The sequence below is a fragment of the Callospermophilus lateralis genome, assembly GCF_048772815.1.
Source record: "Callospermophilus lateralis isolate mCalLat2 chromosome X unlocalized genomic scaffold, mCalLat2.hap1 SUPER_X_unloc_1, whole genome shotgun sequence".
NCBI classification, from domain to species: domain Eukaryota; kingdom Metazoa; phylum Chordata; class Mammalia; order Rodentia; family Sciuridae; genus Callospermophilus; species Callospermophilus lateralis.
The window spans coordinates 104,242-121,063 of record NW_027510162.1 but is presented as its reverse complement, the minus strand read 5'-3'; the positions used below and the strand labels follow the sequence as shown (position 1 = coordinate 121,063).

At 39.4% G+C, this 16,822-nt stretch overlaps 1 long non-coding RNA gene across 1 annotated transcript; it reads right to left on the bottom strand.

Annotated features, from left to right (window-relative positions):
- Positions 1-2,070: 2,070 nt before the first annotated feature.
- Positions 2,071-10,033, bottom strand: LOC143639889 (uncharacterized). Its single transcript, XR_013154812.1, has 5 exons — positions 9,855-10,033; positions 4,393-4,446; positions 3,927-3,985; positions 2,403-2,430; positions 2,071-2,118 (listed from the first exon to the last, which is right to left on the bottom strand). It is a non-coding gene; the product is annotated as an uncharacterized LOC143639889 (long non-coding RNA).
- Positions 10,034-16,822: the final 6,789 nt, after the last annotated feature.

The window sequence follows — 16,822 nt, the reverse complement described above, 5'->3', positions numbered from 1 at the left end:
GAGCCACAACATTCTTCTGGAGTGGAAAACACAAGGCAAACTGAGAAAAAAAAAATCCACCCTCCACTTAAAGCTGCCTTAGCCATTCTGTGACCGGATTAGAATATCAGAGAAATCAGTGAGCCACCATCTAAAAGGTTTAATAATTAACACCCATACACTTGGGTTAATACTGCAATAGAAGCAGCCCATCTCCTGTCAGTTATTTACAAAAATCCGTTTGAAAAACAGATTAGTTGTTTTTCCCAAACTCTACCTCAGAAGAATGTTTCCTCTGCTAACAGAATGGGAATTCGCCCCCCCCCCACCCCTTCTGCAGCCGCCTGGTTAAGTGCACAGTGGAAGGAAGGGAGTCCTCAATGGAGGTTTTCCTTGGCATGAACTTTCCACCTTTTCAGGGCTAAACTACCTGGTTCACAGATAGGCTCTTTGAATTTGGGAAGCAAATATCACTCCTTTCTATCTCTGGGGAACAAAGGATGCACTTCCCTGAGTGTCCTCTTCTGACTCTTACCTTGGCAGGTAAACATCCCAGGACAGCTTCCACTTCAAACAAAGGGGATGGTTTTGTTTAGCCCTAGGGTTTGGCCATTATTGAAAATCCAAGTTAGTGATATGGAGCAGTGTTGCCCAATGGACCATTCTGCTTCTTTGTTTTGTTTTTGTGACACTGGAGATGGAACCCAGGCTTTCCACATGCTAGCTAAGCACTCTACCACTGAGCTGCATCCTAGCCCTAAATTAAATACCATTTGATGATGGAAATGCGCTGTGCTTGTGCTACCCAGTATGTAGCCCCTAGACATAGGTGGCTGTAGAGCAGTTGAAATGGGGCTGGTGCTGCTGAGAAAGTGAATTTTTTGTTTAGTAGCATTTAATATAGTTTAGCCACAGTAGCTAGTGACTGCATTGGTCACAGCTACACAACTGTGACCTAGAGCTACCTACCATGAACTAGGCTCACTGGATTATTCTGCTAAACCTCAAAATAACACCTCAGTTATTATAATCACCTGACCTGTGAGAGAACCAAGGATCTGGTGTCCAAATTGGCAGCAATGCCTTGAGTGGAATGGGTTTACTGCCTAGGCTGACTACAATGGAACCCAGGTCCACCACATAGAGTGTCTCATCCCCATAAATCCAAACAGAAATTGCAACAAAACCTCAATGGAGTTTTACTCAACCATAAAGAATGAAATTATAGCATTCGCTGGTAAACTTCTGGAACTAGAGAACATCACGCTAAGTGAAATAAGCCAGACTTAGAAAGCAAGGGTCAAATGTTTTATCTCATATGCAGAAGGTAGACCAAAATAAGATAAGGGGCGGGGAGTGAGGGAAATTCTATGAAAACAGAAGGGAGATCAGTGGAGCAAAGAGGACTGAGGGGGAAGCAAAAGGGATGGGAAAGGAGAACTGTGGGAAGAAACTGGCCAAACTATGCTATGTACATATAGAAAGTTAATTTCACCTTTATGTATATCTATAACACACTTTTAAAAACTTTTGAAAATTCCTTAGGCATCTTACTGACACCGATAAAAGTCCCTAGGCCCATGTCAGAGCTTTCCTCTCCCAAGTTGCCTCTTCATGAATTCAGTCCCCAGATTCCACCTCTTTCCTCAAAAATCATGAATGGAAAGTTTAGATTGGGTGCCCTTATGTTAAAGAGGAAATTGAGATTTTAAAAGCAACAATGAGGAAAAGATCAAAAATGGCACTTCTGCAGCGTTTTAGAGACACATTGTTTCCCTTTCCTAGGAGGGGTGAAATTTTATTGGAGATGACTCCTTTCTGTTAGTGTAATTCACCTGAAGGAGCTCTTTCTCACCTCCTTTGCTTTGGCTGCAAGGACAGTCAGAAAAGCTGTACCACAGGTAGGGGCTGCCCAGAGTTGGCCCAGCCAGTGTGGCAATTTCACTGTGACCTGTAGTGGAAATTTCCTAGAAGAGCTCACTTAACTATCCCCGGGGGGGAAAAAAAAGGCAGAATAAATGAAGTTATCTGGGGGAGGAAAAGTCAATACACATAGAGTTAGAGATTATAACAAAGTATTTTATTTGTAGAGTGCTTGTCTACCATGGGTGGGGTAGGTCTTTAGTTCCATCCTAAATTCTGGAAAAAAGGAAAGAAAAAACAAGACTTATCATGTAATAAAGGTATTCTTTTATTTCTAATTATCAAAAATTATTTTAATCAGTTATTTATATTCCATTTATCAATTAGCTTTTCATTATCTATAATTATTTTCATAGTGTTTTTGCCATTTTGTGCATTATGTTGATACATTTCTTTACATTTATTCAATTTATTTTCAGCATGTTGGTCAAATTGTTAGATTTCCCCTTACAATTTAAAACCTTGGGCTGGGGGTATCACTCAGTTGGTAGAGTGCTTACCTCAGACACATAGGCCCTGGTTCAATTCCTAACACCACCAAAAAAAAAAAAAAAACTTTTAAACTTATTTTCTTAAGAGAATATCATGTAGCTTCAAGCGCTGATTTTTGAAGTGCTCCCCCTTCTAGGTCCTTACACTATCTCCTTGAAAACGAAGTAGAAATATTTCTAATATTGTCCATCTTTAGAAATATTTACAATGTATAAGAATGAAAAATTTGGACCATGCATATTATAGAAGAAGAGTTCTTTAAAATTTTTCATTTCTTACATGATAATTTATTTCAGGGATTTTTGGTTTTGTTTTGTTTTCTTCCTGGAGATGCTAGAGATTAAATCTAAGGCCTCATGCTTGCTAGGCAAACACTCTACCACTGAGCTACATTCCTTAGCCCTGGCTGTTTACAATTTCTAAGAAATTATTCATTTTCATATAAGGTATTCCAATATTCTCATGGACTTTCTGAAATATTTCCTATATAATGTGTACATTTGTTGCTATGTTCTCTTTGTTTTCTAGTGTATATATTAATTTTTCTCATTTTCCATTAAACTTGCCAGAGGTTTATCTATGTTGCAGTTTAATCAAAGAACAAGATTATGGATCTAATTTTCAATTCTGTTCTGTTTTCTAATTCATCATCTTATACGCATTTCTTAAGTCCTTACTTCTGTGGTCATTTCATTTCTTATTTTTCTAACTCTTGAGTTAGTAGGTTCATTTATCTTTTACTCCTTCTCAGTTAATAATTGCAACATGTAAGATTATAAATTTTCTTTGGTCTACTATTCTGGCCATATGACATAAGGCACATAGATGTAAAGTTATCTCATTCTTATTTTCTAAATAGTTTATAGTTACAATTTTGATTTTTTTCCTATATCTCAGTAATTTCCTAGAAAAGTGTTTCCTACTGGGAAAAAAAACTAGCAACAACAAAAATCCCTGCAGCCCATTCATAATATAGACTTTTATAGGTCCTGTCATATGAATGGAAAGACAAAAGCTCAAATGACAAATATGTGCTACCAATTACCTAATTTTGAATATGAAGATGCCATAAGTTACTTGTGACATGGAAAGAAGTAAAAATAAATTCATTGTTAAGTAACTTAAGGAGATTTCAATAAATAGATGAAAAACAGAACTTCCATCTCTGTTTTCTTGCTTCTCAACACACTATCTTAACTCTCTTTCTTTTTACAAAGCCCACATTTAGTGTCTGTTTTGATGTAGAATTTGTTTTTTCAGTACTGGGGACTGAACTCTGAGCCGCATGAATGCTAGGTAGGGGGGCTCTACCACTGAGCTACATACCCAGACCTTTTGAATTTTTAAAAAATATTTTTTGTAGTTGTAGATGGATACAATACTTTTATTTTATTTATTTATCTTTATTTGGTGCTGAAGATCAAACTCTGGGCCTCACATGTGCTAGGCTAGGGCTCTACCACTGAGCTATAACCCCAGCCCCAGTCCTTTTGAATTTTGAGACAGGGTTTCACTGAATTGCCCAGGCTGACCTTGAACTTGTGATCCTTCTGTCTCAGCCTCCAGAGTTGCTGGGATTACAAGAATGCACCTGGGGTGAAGTACAAATTTTAAGTATTAAATTTCCTGAGGATTTATATTTGTATAATTCATTTCATAAACTGTTTGTTTCAGCAATTTCACATGAGAGCCTAATAACTTATTAGTAACCATGGCAATCTTGACAAATGAGGCAGTTTCATTCTGAATATGCTATATTTACTTCTAAATGTTCTAGATAGCAGAAATTAAAAGTTTAGATTACCGTTGCCATGAACAACACAAAAGGTAACCCAGTATCCTGAGACAGGAAAAAGAAATTGATTTCTTTGTTTTTTATACTCCACAACACTATTGCAAAGCAGTTTCTAGGTACATAACTATTGATCTACTGCTCTGGGGTAAATAAAATATGAGATCACATGAAATAAGAACATTTGTGCTATTCTTTTGACTCACCTTTTAAAGTTCACCAGAGTTAAAAGCATGTGGGGATATGTAGGCTCCATTTACCTGTAATAAATAAAACAAGAGGCAGGGAGGGCCAACGTCGCTTTTAAAGTTGACCCAAATTACTGTGTTTCATCATCACAAACAGCAATGATTTTAAGCTCTTTAGATCTCCAATTAGTAGTCAGATGTATGGGCTTTGAGAAACACACAAATGGACCAAATACAGTCTCTGCCATGTAGACACAATTTTGTAGGAGAAAAAATTAAATCATGTTGACATTAGATGTATGTACAAATATGAAAAAGATATTTTTGTCTATTGTGTGAAAATATTCTATATAAATGTAGTATTTTTCAGTCAGGGTGATTTTGTCCTCTGGAAGGCACTGGCAATGCCCAGAGACATTTCTGTCCATCACAAATAGCACTGAAGAGAGAACCAATGGGCATCAGATGAATGGAGACCAGGGATGCTGCTAAATTAACTTCAGAAACATCATTCAAGCCTGTATCTGCTAACTTTTTTTTTCTTGTTATAATTGGGTTAATGGAAATAACACATACAGGAAGGACAGAATATAAAAGAGAACCAAATTTGTGTGTGTGTGTGTGTGTGTGTGTGTGTGTGTGTGTCTGTGTGTAAAATTAAGCATACTATAAGAATGCAACATTATTTGTTATATATGATATAATTAAAAATGAGCTCAATTATCTGTTTATTAAGAAGGCTAACAAGAAAGAATGATTTCCTGGTTATTGGAGCCCTGGACACATATGAACTGAGTAAATGCCAGCACATTGGAAACCCACCATCATAGAAAGAACTTCCTACCTTCCTATATTTCATTGTCCTTCTCCTGGTCATTTACACTGCTACTATTTCCACATTAAAATCTTCATTAGCACTTTAGTGTCAATGTAAGAGAATTCAAACTCCATGGTCTTAAGTTCTGAACCAACTTGGCTTTTCAGGTGCATGAACACTTAAGTACCCTCCCTCATACCCCTGAGCTGTTCTCCCAGCTAGTCACTGCAAGTTGATCATGTTCTACTTCTGTTTTTGCTTGTGTTTGTTTCACAGGATTGATTTCCTCAGTTTGAATCCTATGAGTTTCATTTATCTTTAAGCATATTAGCCATTATTTCAAGTCTATCTTATTATCATCTCCTTTGAGCAGCTTTTCTTTTGCCTTTCTTGTACAGTTTTATAACTGACTTGTCCAATCCACAAATTTTTTATTCTTCCAAATTCCCAGAGCATTTTGTTCACATTTGTATATGCATCTGTTGCCAATATGATTTACTTTTGTGTCCTACAAAAATTTAAGTTTCTAGATGGCAGAGATATTTAGTTCATTTTTGCATTTCTCATAGCCCGTGAATGTTTCACAGACTAAGGAAACTGAATTGACTAATATGAACCATAAAGTGGAATTCTAATAAACTTGAGTCTATGAGAGTAAAATACAGTACCTTGAAATACTTTGGCCTTTATTTTTTTCATTCCTAGAGAGAAAAACAGTTTCTAGTATTTTTGATAAATAAGGAGTCCTGGGCTTTGGAATATTTTCATCTCTATCCCCCTACCTCATGCCATTTTTAAAATGAGAAAATCAACTACAATATTTGAAAAGCTCATCAAATTTTGTAGGTTAATCAACAGCCATATCCATTATGAACTTTGTCTTATTTTCCACAGGTTAACATTTTGTTTGTCAGAGAAAGTTAATCACTACTGCCTGCAAATAAAAATTAATTCAGACAAACTAGGTGAATGTAATTCTGCAAACTTAATATACCTAAGGTAGTAACTTAAAGGACAGTTGTTTAAACTGAATGTGTGAGAGTCTGTGTGACTAATCTTGACATGGAGACCAATATTTTATAATGAATCTCATGTAGTAAAAGCAAAATTTCACGAGCATTTTTCCTATGTTTCTGTTTCCACTGTTGCTCAGGTATGTTAAACAAAAATTATGTGACCTATTGTTTTGACTCAGCTCCTGCACTAGTCCCAAGAGTCCACACCAAACCAAAATGGAGTCAGTAATGTTAAATGCTGCAGGATCAAACTGAGACTTTAAGGAGGAAGATACATTGCCAAAACAGACCAGTTTTTCTTGAAAACAGGAAACCCCGCCTACTTAGGTCAACATATGTAAGAAGGAAGTCCTTCTGCTTCAACCTTATAAAAAAGTAAGCCAAAGGAATTTAATATTAATCAATCGGTATTTCTTCTCTTGTTATGTTTCCTTGTTTCTGACTTACAAAACATACTGTTCTCCTAATGCACACTGGGAGCTTTCATGATATTTTCTAGAAAAGAGGATGCCATGATTCATGAATCACTAATAAATGCAAATTAGATCTATAACTAAATCTGTAGTAATTTTGTCTCTGGATAGTTCTTGAGTTTTCTCCTGGTTTGGGCAAGTCATAATTTCTTTCTAGGCTAAAATTATTGCAGACATGCTCTATGGTATAGTATTATCCATCCTTAATATTCTATTTTACTGCCACCTGGAGGTCACCCAGTCTTAATACTGTCTATAGGTACTTCCCTTGCCAACCTCTACAGAGGTGGAGGAAGGTCATCTGGCCATGTAACTTTTAGGCTGTATGTTCTTATTTTCATAACAGAATTTTAAACTGCTCTAATTCTGGGGCTGGGGCTGTAGCTCAGTGACAGAGTGCTTGCCTAGCATGCGTGAGGCACTGGGTTCCATCCTCAGCACCAAATAAAAATAAATAAATAAAATAAAGGCATTCTGTCCATCTAAACTACCAAAAAAAAAAAAAAAAAAATTAAACTGCTCTAATTCTGATTGATACAAAAGATACAGGAATTAATCTCTCAGAGTTTCCACTCCAGGGTTTTAGAGCAAAAATGACCTGATTTTCATTAAAAGCTTCATCATGAGAAATGTAGACTGCATAAAAGATGTGCACACAAAACTGCCATTACTGAAATCAGAGATGCTAGATATGCTATTGCTTACAGACACTTACCCATCCTGTGCCCACAAAGATGTTATTAATCTGTTACAAGACTTTGTCCTTCTGAGCATGGACTCAGCTACAAAACTTCCCAACTCACTTATTCAGCCAGCCAATATGAATGGAAAAGATTTGACATGTGAGTGGAAACTGATTTGCCATCCAAAGGAAAAATGATCTAAATATCATCTAAATATCACCCTGAATTAAACCAGAACATTGGGGATTTGAGTACTTAGTTAAAATGGAAAGTTTACATGTTCATAAAATTAATTTAATGTATTATGTTTTGTGATCGTGACAACAGTTTACATACAGAGGATCTTTGGGTAACTCCATAGGATACATATTTCTCACTTAACTAACAGCATGATAATAGTGAGGAATTGGCATGTCCCTCAGGACTAAAAAGCTTAAGAAAAATTGTGTTTCTCAAAAACAAAATCCCAACTGTTTTTTATGAACACCATAAAACCTTCAAATTTTTGTTATCCCCACCTTCTATATCCGAGGGTATGTAATTGACTGCTTTATTTATTCTTCCTCAATGAGTTACCCCTCTGGTTCTTTGAACTATTTCTCTATACAATGTTGTTTAAATTTTGGTAAATTGCTTCAAATAATTTGTAGCCAAAGGTGAATATAACTATGTTATAAAAATCAAGGCAGTAACAGAGTGTACTTGGTCCTATTTCATGTGAGTTTATTTTTTCAGGCAATAAATGATTGGCATTTGAAACATTTTCTACAAATGGGAGTTCTCAGGGTCAAGGTATACATAAGAAAAATATTTTGTTGAAAACTGCTGTTTACTCTGTGCTACTTTTAGCTCAGCATTGTTAATCCCCTCCCTACTATCTTCACAGCAGAAGTGGAAGGAAGGTGAACAGAGAAAGGAACTCATACTTCATATCTGATCATAAAATGTTGACTGCTGGATGTCAAAATAGGAAACAAGATCTTGACTGCTGCCATATGTTGAATTATATGTAGCCAATCTTACTACCACAGAGGGAAAAACTACAGCCCTCTACACAAGTTAAAAAGGGCATATTTTCAGTGAGGATTTATTGAGAAGTTGTGTAAGGGGTTGTCATAAGTACTTTGAAAGTGGTTTCCTTTGTTTTCTGCCCCCAAATACTGCTGCTAGTTCAATCAACAGACCAGCACTTACCAGATCCTTTACTACCAATCAATCCCCTTACTACACCATTTTTAACTTTCTCTTTATTTCCTGCCCTATCCAAACCCAAGTTGGGGGAACTTTTGCCTGTAAGCTCCTTGGGATATAGCTTATTTGTACTGGAATATAATACTGGATGAATCCTCTTGAATGAATGCATGAAAGGTGAATAGAAAATGTCCTTCCTGCAGGAACTTCTTCAGAAATTTCTGGGCAGAAAAAAAAAAAAATTAGAGCTGATAGTGACCTCCTCGCTTTTTTCTTGTAGACCCCAGAATAGTAAACAGAGGAAATACAAGAGTAATCTCTGAGAGGACAGCAAGCAGAATTTTAAGTGTGCTGGTGTCTCAACAGGCCCTAAACACCATGAAGGAACAAGGAGCAGAGGGAGAGTGTGCTCATGCCACACACACACACATCTGCCTAGTATTTCAAGGGTGCTGAGGGGTGGAAAGGACACAGTTTCAGATGGCTCCCTTGGGGGGGGGGGGCTAGAGGACATGAAACCTAGCTGGAAGGAACAGGGTTTTATCACTGGTTTAACAGTTCTGCTTCCTACCTGGTTTCTGTTCATTAAGAGGTAGTATTTAAAATGCTGAGAAAAACGTGAACAAAGTCGATTTTTAGAGGAAGATCAGAGAATCGTGGGCTCATTTCACGCTATAAATGCCACCGGTGTCCAACCCTGGGCAGGACAATTTTCTAAAGAGACCTGCCTTCCTTCTTGTAGCGGGACCTAGTCCTGGCGGGAGAGGTGTCACTACAATGGAACTCAAAGTGGATGGCCTGGGAACACAGTGACAAGCGAGGATTAAGGCATGCAAATACGCATGCGCGGGATGGGAGTGACTACTATGAGTCCAAGATTGTGGCGAGTAGCCTGGGAAGACTGCTAGGATTGGCCAGGACGGAGGAGTGTAGCAAGAGGTAAGGGATATGACAGGAAACCGGGGCCCTAGCCTCGTCAACGACGAAGGTAGGGGCCTGGGCACTGAGGAGCACAGGTCCCCAATTCCTAGAGGAAGAGCCGAAGCCCGGGCGAATCGCCGCGGCGAGACCTGAACGAGAATATGGCCTGTGGGGGCAAGGGAGGGGCTTCGGGTGGGCAAGATGGACGTGACCGGGTGGTCAGGAGGATGTAAAAGACCTTATGCTCAGTTACGTGGACTGGACGCGGTGTGGGGGCCTGGTCACGGATGGAGGTGGGCAACGGAGTAGCGCGAGGGAGGGTCGGGCACAGGACCGGAAGGAGGGGCCTGAGTAGGGGCCTGAAGTAGGTGGGACGCACGTATGTGCCCTGAGCTTGGGCAGAGTCCGGCCGTGGCCTTCCTCCTCTTGCACGTAATAAGAACAGTGGCCCCTACGGAAGACGGTGGCGTGGTCGCGGCGAGAGTCCGGTGGTTGGTATAGACGGTACCCACCCGTCTACACTAACAAGGAAAGGAGTCTAGAGCGGAGAGCATAGTGTTCATAGAGGCGGGGGTTGGAAGGACGGGGGCGTGGCTTGGCGAATGTCCTTTCCGGCGTGAGGGGCGTGGTGAGGTGCGAGAGAGCGTAGCCAAGATGGCGGAGCCCATGAACCTCGGCCTCTTAGAGCGAACGACAAAGTTCCGGTCCTTTAGGGTCGTGTGACAGTTCGTAGCGTGACCCACAATGGGGGCATGGTATGCCACAGAGTACAGGGACCACACGGTGTCTCCACACTCATGATCACCCTCCACGAATGGGCCCGGAGCCTAGGAACATGTTGGTCCAGCGTGTATGTTCAGGTTCTTGGAGGGGCTTCTCTTAAGAAGGGCGGGAGAGCGGCGGCGGGGATAGCTCCTTTTCCTTGTTAGCTCAGTTTCTCCCTTGTAAGGATCACCAGACACTCTTTCAGGAAGCCGCTCATTTAAACGTAGAGCAGTTGTCCCAGTGACTGGCAAATAAAGAAATTGCAGTTCCAGAAACCGCGACACACGGAGTTGGGATTTCTTGGATCTGCATTATTGAGTTTGTCCCCGACTGTGCCAGGGGCAAAGGACAGACTCACAGCTATCGCCAGTGTAGAGGATCACCAGCACAGTTGTGTCTTGTGGATAAATCTGAGCTTTCTGCACTCTTCAGTTCCTCCTCCTGCCCTTTTTCTCTCGAGTGGTACCCCAGAGCTGGAGGAGAATAATCTCCAAAATACAAATATTGGTGTCTGGGATTCTCCTTCAGCGTTAAGTGCTTCTGTCTGAGGCTGCTGCTAGCTGGTTAGTGTCAATATTGTAATTACCCCCCCATTTATTTTTGCTGGAAAAGCTTGAGAAATAGGTGAAGTTAATAAAGATCTGTAAACCTTACTTGGGATAGAATTTGTTTGGTGTCAGCCACTGAAAATCACAGTGTTATCTGGTTTTCCTACTTCCTTTACAGGAATTCTGCCCATTTCCACTCTGCTCTTTAAAATCTTGCTAGAGTTTGGAGGACAGTCAGAAATCTCTGTTGAGAAAGGCAGCCTTATCCACCTCTCAGAGAAGTCATGTTGCAGCATGTATGGTAATTCACGGTGAGCCAAGTACCTGGGCTGGAGTTCACCAAAAGGACAAAAGGAACAAGTGTACAGTTCTCTGTACCAGTACACCCCTCTGTGTTTTCCCTGAAGTCAGGCAAAAGACTGCTGTTGTTTACAGTTGAAATGAAGTAAGACTGAGATAATTGGAGTGAAAGTGAATATTAGGGAAATGATGGACAGAGGGAAGTGCATTCCATTTCATTAGCAGTGCCAGGACAGTTAGTTGCAATATACAAATCAAGTATAAGGACTCTATTTTGAAACCTTTAGCAACTCTAGATTGGGATCTTGCCCTCAGCGAAGAAGTGGGTAGGAGGCAGAAGTTAAGCTTTCTTGAATAACAACAAAATCTCTTAAGTTAGGTTTGGAGGAATTGCAAAAGGCTGGCTTCCTTCCAAAATCATTTTGATGACAAGGAATTGTTCAATATAATCATAATCATTTACCAGTACTTTTGCTGTCCTTTCCATAATTACAAATGGTTTAATCAGACAGTACAATCTGTGTGGCACTTATTCAATACATAATTTATGATTGCTTTTAACCACTTAGAATATTTTTTCACACATTTCTAAATCTGCAAAACAGTTGGTAAGGAGTGTGTTAGAAAAATCCAAGGCATGAATAATCAGTGGTAGCAAAGGACATGTGGCACAGAAAAGCTAGCTCTCATGAGGCCCATCCAGCCAAAATTGATCACTTTTCAAATAGATCATTGGATATATAAGTAATTTATTATATTATTCCCACTATATTTATATACATTTGATGTTTTTCCTAATGGGGGGTAATAGGCACAATTGGATTCAATATTCAGATCATTTGTGGCCTATTGCTTTTTATATCTGCTCAATGAATTCAGGTGATGAACACACTCAAAAACCCAGTTCTTTCTGGGCACAGTGGCACACACCTGTAATCCCAGCGATTTGGGAGGCTGAGGCAGGAGAGTTGCAAGTTCAAGCCAGCCTCAGCAACTTAGGGAGGGCCTTAGAAACCCTGCCTCAAAATTTTTAAAAGTGTTGGGGATATGGCTCAATGGTTAAGCACCCCTGGGTCAATCTCCAGTACCAAAAAAAATGTTCTTACCTGGTTTAAGGTACTACCGTGATGGTGAATTGAAATTTTATTCCCAAGCCATACTTTTTTTTTATTAGTGCATTGTAATTACACATAATAGTAGGATTCTTTATACTGTATTTGTACATATACATAATATTTTGGTCTATCACATTCCCCAGTGCCTTCCCATCCCCTCTCTTCCTTCCTGCCCAGATCCACTTGCTCTACTGATCTCCCTTCTATTATAGTTATTTTTAGTGCAGTATAATTATGTATATATAGAACTCATTGTGATTTGTTTTTGCAAGGACAAGCCTGACTCAAGTTTTATATGGCTTAAACAAGGTAAGTTCTATCTTAGCCCTTTTGACATACTCACTGTAAAAACTGTATGTATTCAAACACACATGCAAAAGTCAACAAAAGTGATTTTAACTTTCTAAAACCTTTTGGGTTACAAATGCAGGCATACTTTTTGTGTCACTACTGGGTATGAGTTGAATTGTGCCCCCCCCACACACACACACAGAGTCATATTTAAGTGTTAAACCATGGTATCTTAGAATGCGACCATAGGAGATTGAGGTCATTAGGGTAGTCCCTAGTACAGTAAGACTGGTGTCCTAATTAAAGGGGAAATTTGGATACAGACACAGTGAGAAGGCCCAGTGAAGACTGGAATTAACACTGCCACAAGCCAAGGGATTACCAAAGGTGAGGTGTAGTAGGATTCTCCAGACAAACAAAACCACTAGGGAGTGAAGATTTTTATTTTAAGGAATTTACTCACATGAGTGGGGGACTCAAGCAAATCTGAAATCTGCAGTGCAGGCCTATAGGCTGGAAACCCAGGGAAGAGTTGATGTTGCAGCTCAATTCCAAAGGCAATCTAGGGGTAGAATTTCCTCTTCATCAGGAATCTCAGTCTTGTCTCTAAAAGCTTTTGCTCGATTGGATGAGACCCATCCACATGAAGGGTAATCTGCTTTACTCAGAGTTTGATGATTTACATGTTAATGTCATCTGAAAAATATCTTCTCAGTGAACTTTAGACTGGTATTTGATCAAATATCTGGGTCCCATGGCCTAGCCAGTTAACACATAAAATAAATCATTCAAACAGAAATGCCTGGACAGATCTTTCCCAGCCCTCAGAAGGAACCAACCTGGCTGATGACTGACATGTGTCAGACTTCTAGCCTCCAGACTGCAAGACAATAAATTTCTGTTGTTTAAACCAACCAGTCTATAGCACCATATTACAAATTAACACACGTCTAAAGACCCCAGGTGTGGGGGGTTGGGCCTGGAGGTGAGGAGTCTCATGGGATTCACTATTTACCATCTAGTCCCCTTTAACGCGATAGCCACACATTCCTGCCTCTCTGCTTCCCAGTATACATTAGCAAAATGATGCCTACACAAAGCACCATATTGTGCTTCATTTTACAAATGATTTTCTCTTCTTACACTTAGATGTAGCCTTCTCCCCTCTACCTAAGAGGGAACAGGATCAAGGACAGTAGTACTGAGAAGAGCCAGTTTATAGCCAATTGATAGGGTTATGTATTGAAAGGGAAGGTGAAATAATGTTTGTTTCCTTATTGAATATCACTGGGGACTGTGATGGGTTTTTTAAATATATGTTTATACTTTTGGGAAGGTGATGTGAAGAAATAAAGCTCAAATCTAAGTGAAATGTGTTAGTGACCCTCAACTTTTCTTTGTATTTTGCCACCCACTCCCTGCATGGCCATATTCCTTTAGTATATGACAAAACCTGAGGAGGCATGAACACTGTTATGAACTATTTTGCTGTTTCCCTTCCTGTACTATGTGTATTTCAGGAGACTCCTAAAAGAAGAAATTTCACACCTGGAAGGTAGACATCAAACCTGGTTGATCTTTCCATCTCAGCACCTGATATGGTGCCTGGAACAAAGGAAATGACGGTAAATGTTGAAATGAAAATGTGTGTTGACTGAGTTCCCATCTCAGAGCTTTGTCAGGTTCATATTTGGGTAGGTTCCTCTTTTGGATCAGGCAGCACTCTGTGGGTCCATCAGATCTTATAAGGAGAAAGATGAGACCCTGCTCTTAAAGGATAAGCATCCACATCAGGGTGTAAACTACTAGTCTGAATATTATGGTCCTACTTCAGGGTTTCTATATGATTTTCAATCTGTTTACACTTTTTGCTCCTCTGCCCTCTATCTAGGTTTTTAAGTTCCTACAAGTTATTTGGCAAATGATAGAAATTTTACACTAAAGATAGTGGTGGTGAATAGCCTGAGAGTCATTTGCTGTAGAGAAGGTTTTTGGTCCCCCTGCCTCTCCTTCAATCAAAGCTCTACAGTCTATACCTAAATTGAACCTTTGAGTACCACACTTTCTTAAAGAGCAAAGAAGCTTGTTGGGCTGAACATTTAAAGACAAGATGTCACCGGCAGTCCAGTGTGGGATTGTATGCTTTAAGAACTGTGAGCATGACAGTTTTCATAGTGATCCATTAAAATAAATGTAGAGAGTGCTGTCTTGACAAGTTTTAGAATGGTAAAATGATTTCATGCAGAAACTGGGCAAGAAGGTTGTCCACTTTCAAACATTTTGGAACCTGATATTTTTATTGTCTCTTTTTAGCAATGGTCTTTTTACAAAGGCTGAGCCACAGACTGCAGATTATTTCTGTGAATCTTAACTTTTCTGAAGTTGCATATTAATATTTCTAAGCAGTCCAGTAACTTCATGTTCCATAATATTCTGTCCTGATTTACAAATGCCAGAGTTAATTCTAGCTGACCAGCTTGCAACTGTGTGCTCTGCTATAAACACTGGAGATCAAGTAAAGCAGCAGATGGTTTTCTCAAACTTCCTGTTTTCCCCCTGGAAGTATAAGTTAAGTGTCCCTGTCAGGTTGTCTCAGAGATTGTTTAGCACAGGACACTGACATAGGAGGTGGATCAGTCTTGTTGTTGGGAACTCTACTAGCACTGTAGGTGCTTTAGGTGTTGAGTGACATCCCTGACCTCTACCAGTAGCATCCTCCCATAGATGATCTTGTTTGAAAAAGTCTCAAGACATTTCCACATCTCCCCTGCATAAGGGGAATGGCAATATAACACTAATAGAGAACCACTGGGATGATAGAATATGTTATGTTAGTGAATTGGCTAAGTTTATCTTTTAAATAGTTATTTTGTATATTTTCCATTATTCAGAGGGAATTAACACAGTTTTCAAATATTGCCCTTCAAGGTTCAAACTCTTTCAGCTTTTTTTCCACTTCGCCATTACTCTCTTTGAACTGATATGCACATAAGAAAAGGAATTTCTTAGCATTGCTAATCTGGCTAAACCTGCTACCTTGAAAGGGCTCCATGAATATATTTTTATTGTGTTGTTTTTTTTTCCTCCAACACTCACTGAATTCTCATTGAAACGAACTGGCCAGGATTATCGTAAATTTCTAGTGGCTTTGTGTGTCCACATCCCACCTACACTGACACTTTGTGGTCTAAAACTTAGAATGGAAAAAATTAGTAATACTTAACTAGTTCTTAATGTTTTGTGAGTATAGGATTTTTTTCCCCTTTACTTTTTTTTTGTTTTTGTTTTTATTTGGAGAAGTTGAAAATTAAAGGTCCAAAATCAGTGTATTTATGTCCTTAGGATACTTTGTTGCTTTTAGTGCTAAGAAAAAAATAAAGATAGTAGCCTGAAGAGATGGGACTTCAGTTGCTTAGTTTCTCACATCATAGGACACATTCTTATTTCCAAGTTGGTAGGCAGTGGCACAGTCACCATTTATTTGGCTGTTGGCATACTGCACTGTCCTGACCTATTTTTCACCCAGAATTTTATGGTCTTTGCTTTGTCACTGAGCATTTCCTCTTCTGATATCCCAACCCCTCACCTGCTTAGCTGTGTAGACAGCCTTTATTGTTTTTGGCAGCCCAGTATCCCAGTGTACTGCCAGGAGACCAAGAATGACCCAAGATTATTGAGGGATAGAAAAGATAACATGCAAAATCCTTTGCTGGCGCCTGCATCACAGTGAGGACTCAGTGTTGGCTGCCACTTCGGTGAGACAGTTGTCATCATCATCATCATTGTTACCCTCAGTGCCTTCCTCAGATACTTAAACCCAACCATTTTTTTTTAAGAGAGAGTGGGAGAGAGAGAGAAAATTTTTTAATATTTATTTTTTAGTTCTCGGCGGACACAACATCTTTGTTTGTATGTGGTGCTGAGGATCGAACCCGGGCCGCACGCATGCCAGGCGAGCGCGCTACCGCTTGAGCCACATCCCCAGCCCCAAACCCAACCATTTTTAAAATGCTTATTAAGATGAGGTGAAGCAGTGTAAGGAATGAATGAAAGCTGGAGATTACAACATATTCCTTAAGCAAAATTCATGTCATCCCTGTGAGCTCTGCTTGTATCTTTGCTTCCTGTGGTTCATCTTTGGCTGTCAACTCAGATTGCTGTTTGCCATTATCTCAGTTAATAGACTGTTAACTATTGAGGGTCTTAACTGTGGGGAATTGTAACATAATAATGAAAAAAGCCTACACCTATTAGTCAAGATGAAAATAAAATCAGTTTCACTTAGTGTGCCATCTAGTGAAATTGAGCCTAATTTTTGCCTAAAATTT